Source organism: Budorcas taxicolor, chromosome 14, assembly GCF_023091745.1.
Source record: "Budorcas taxicolor isolate Tak-1 chromosome 14, Takin1.1, whole genome shotgun sequence".
Lineage (NCBI taxonomy): Eukaryota > Metazoa > Chordata > Mammalia > Artiodactyla > Bovidae > Budorcas > Budorcas taxicolor.
The window spans coordinates 59,951,916-59,956,503 of NC_068923.1; positions in this window are offsets into that span (position 1 = coordinate 59,951,916).

Genomic DNA, 4,588 nt, shown 5'->3' on the forward strand with positions numbered 1-4,588 from the left:
GTGTCATCTGCAAATTTGACAAATGTATGCTTTACATCTTCAAATGTGTATATGTTATACAATATTAAAATTTTGAAAAAGTTGAGTGATTTTGACCTTGCAGTTTCCCTTCTAGAAACTTGCATATGCATAGCTTCTCACATATGCATAAGGAGATATGCTGAAAGCTATCCTATGCAGCACTGTTACAGAGAAAAGTGAGAATAACTACCATATCCAGTAATTGATAAATAGATATATTTTATTCAATGAACTACATTGTTACAATTAAAGGAAGTGAATTAGAATGTTAAGTATTAACACTGATTGTTCTCAAAACACACTGATGACAGAGTCAATGTGCAGAGTGATATGTACAGTGCAGTATGATATCAAAAGAAAATGTTATGTGTCAAAATGGTAAAAGATAGTGAATTTGGGGCAGTAGGAACATCAGTTCAGCTCAGTTGCTCAACCATGTCTGACTCTTTGCGACCCCATGAATCGCAGCATGCCAGGCATCCCTGTCCATCACCAACTCCCGGAGTTCACTCAGACTCATGTCGATCGAGTCAGTGATGACATCCAGCCATCTCATCCTCTGTCGTCCCCTTCTCCTCCTGCCCCTAATCCCTCCCAGCATCAGAGTCTTTTCCAATGAGTCAACTCCTCATGAGTTGGCCAAAGTACTGGAGTTTCAGCTTTAGCATCATTCCTTCCAAAGAAATCCCAGGACTGATCTCCTTCAGAATGGACTGGTTGGATCTCCTTGCAGTCCAAGGGACTCTCAAGAGTCTTCTCCAACACCACAGTTTGAAAGCATCAATGCTTCAGTGCTCAGCCTTCTTCACAGTCCAACTCTCACATCCATACATGACCACAGGAAAAACCATAGCCTTGCCTAGACGGACCTTTGTTGGCAAAGTAATGTCTCTGCTTTTGAATATGCTATCTAGGTTGGTCGTAACTTTTCTTCCAAGGAGTAAGCGTCTTTTAATTTCATGGCTGCAATCACCATCTGCTGTGATTTTGGAGCCCCGAAAAATGAAGTCTGACACTGTTTCCACTGTTTCCCCATCTATTTCCCATGAAGTGATGGGACCGGATGCCATGATCTTTGTTTTCTAGTTATTGTTGCTATAGACTGAATGTTTGTGTTTCCCAGAGTTCATATGTTAAATCCCAACCCCTAGTGGAATGATATTTAAATGTGGGTCCTTTGAGAGTTGTTAGATCGTGAGGGCAGAGCCCTCAAGAATGAGACTGTTCTCTGAAAGAGACCCCATAGAGTTCCTTGCCTCTTTCAGCCATGAGTAGTTATAGCAAGAAGAAAACCCTCTGTGAATCAGGGAGTAGGCTCCATCAGACACAGAAGCTGCTAGCACCTTGATCTTGGACTTTCCAGTCTCCAGCATTATAAGAAATGAATGTCTTTTGTTTAGGCCGCCTGTCCTTGGTATTTTGGTATAGCAGCCTGAAGACCATTATACTATACTCGTGATTTTCTGAATTAAAAAAAATTCTGAAATATAGTCTTTGACACTCTAATAGTAGCATCCACCAATGTGATTGACCTACTTAAGAAGCTCGCAAGAAAGCAAATGAACTTGGTTTGACTTGCCAAGTTCTACAGAGCCTGGCTGGTCTGTTCCCAACTTTTTTCTTGGACGTAGAGGAAGATTACACTGACCAAGGTCCCTTGCAGTTGGATCAGGGTCACCGGACTGTATTCTGGTCAATGGGATATAGATCTGGCTGTCAAACTCTCTACATGATCCTCTATGCTCGCTCTTCCCTTCCACAGTGAGAGTGAAGCCAAGGGATGAAAGGAGTTACCAATCAGAAGACAGCCATTCAGGGCAACTGCCCCTACTACATCAGACTATGATGTAAATGACTGATAAACCTTAGTGGTGTTACATCCTTGAGAACCAGGGGTGTTATTTTAGTGGTTAGCTCTGTTTATCCTTTAGATGCACTATCTATTCTACAAAGATTTATTTACTGAGAGAGCAATATTAAAATTATAATGGAAAATAGATGGCTTTCTACTATCTTGTCATCTGTTAACATTTTTCCCTCTTCATTTTCCACTATAATCTGTAAATGCATTTAAAGAGAGCTGTAATTAATTCACTGCAAAATAACTTGGAAGTAACTATTCCCTAGGGACAACATTTTTGTTTGTCCCTTCTTTTGAGAGTTACTTTATATCTTTTTTCCTTCTTTTGAGAGTTATTTTAATATACATTCTTGAGGCACAGAAATATTTACTTTTTTCAAAATAATTACATCAATTTTCAATACTATCTGCAGTTTTCCTGTAATATTACAAGTACTAGCTTTTAGCAATTTTGTTTTTTAAATGAAAACGGTTGTATCTTTCTGTATATTAAAAAGATTATTAAAATCTCCATTGGGAACTTCAGACAGTACAGAAAAAATTTATGTGGGTGAATACACACATTCATGCACATACACAAAAATGTCAGTAATAAATCTCCATATAACCTACCTTAGCAATATATTATGGGCACTTTTTATGCCAACAAATACAGATCTACATTATCATTTTAAAACATGAGCTGTCCTTATCATAAACCACTGGTCAATGTGGCCATTTTAATTAAATAAAATTCATTAAGTAACACAAAATTAAATTAAAAAATCACATTCCTGTAATACTGCTACATTTGGCAGTGACTGTTGTATAACACAAATGCAGAACATTTCCATTAATACTGAACAATCTGTTTGTACAGCACCATCATAAATTTATAAAGGTTTGCATAGGTTTATTGAACAAATCCTCTATTTTTGATATTGTTATCCCCAGTGTATTCTTTTTTTATGTAAATGTTTTAGAGCAAATGTTATGCTCTAAGTGCAGTTTTTGGTTCTTGTAACTTGGTGATACTTATCTTTTACGATTATTTTTCTTCCAGTTTTATTGAGACATAGTTGACTGCAACACTGTATAAGTGTAAGGTGGACAGCATAATAATTTCACTTAGTACATCATGAAATGATTACCACAATAAGTTTAGTGAACACCTGTCATCTCATACAGCAAAATTAAAAATACAGAAACTAATTTTTGTGTGTGTGATGAAAACTTTAGTATTCACTCTCTTAACAACTTTCATATATAACATACAGCATTATTAGTCATCTTTGTACATTACATCTCTAGTATTTCTTTATCTTATAACTGGAAGTGTGTCCCTTTGGACCACCTTGATCTAGTTTCCTTTTCCCCAATCCTCTTGCTTCTGGTAAACACAAATCTGATCTCTTTTCTTATGAATGTATTTGTATGTTTTTGAATTATGATCATTCTATAATCCAAAGTTTATGTTATACAACATGGTGATTTAGTATTTCTATACCTGTCAAAGTGACACTGGAATGCATCTTGTTATTGTATGTCACCATGCAAAGACACTGCATAATTTCTATGTTCCCCACACTATACAGTTCATACTCATGACTGATGTGTTTTGCAGCTTGAAGTTTGTGCCTCTTTTCTATTTCTTTCTTTCCTTGACCTCCTTCCCTTGAGGCAACCAGCTGTTCTCTGTATCTATGAGTCTGTTTCTGTTATGTTTATTCATTTGTGTTGTTTTTTAGATCCCATGTATGAGTGAAAGCATGCAGTATTTGTTTTTCCCTGTCTGACTTATTTCATTTAGCATTATACCTTCTGGGTCCATCCATGTTGTTACAAACGGCAAGATGGAACTGCTCAGTGTTATGTGGCAGCCTGGAGGGGAGGGGGAGTTTGGGAGAGAATGCATATATATATAAATATGCAATACATACATGTATATGTATGGCTGAGTCCCTCCACTGTTCACCTGAAACTATCATAGCATTGTTAATTGGCTGTACTCCAATACAAAATAACAAGTTTAAAAAATAAATCAATAAATAAAAGATGTCATTCCTTTTTATGGCTGAGCAATCTATTGTATAATCTGTCACATCTTTATCCATTTCTCTATTGATGGACAGTTGAGTGGCTTCTATATCGTGACTATTGTAAATAATGCTACAGTGAACATGCTGCTGCTACTGCTAAGGCGCTTCAGTCGTGTCCGACTCTGTGCGATCCCATAGACAGCAGCCCACCAGGCTCTGCCGTCCCTGGGATTCTCCAGGCAAGAACACTGGAGTGGGTTGCCGTTTCCTTCTCCAATGCATGAAAGTGAAAAGTGAAAGTGAAGTCACATAGGGGTGCATATATCTTTTCAAATTAGTGTTTTTGTTTCCTTTGGATTAATACTCAAGAGGGAAATTCCTGGGGCACATGGTAGTTCTATTTTTAATTTTCTGAGACATCTCAATGCTATTTTCCATAGTGGCTGCACCAATTTACATTCCCCACAACAGTGCACAAGGGTTTTCCCCACGTCTTCCCCAACACTTGTTATTTGTTATCTTTTGGATAATAGCCATTCTGACAGGTGTGAGGTTATATCTCTCTGTGGTTCTGATTTGCATTTGCCTGGTGATCAGTGATGTTGAGCATCTTTTCATGCACCTGTTGGTCATCTGTATGTCTTATTTGGAAAAATGTCTATTTGTATAGGTTTATTGAACAAATCCT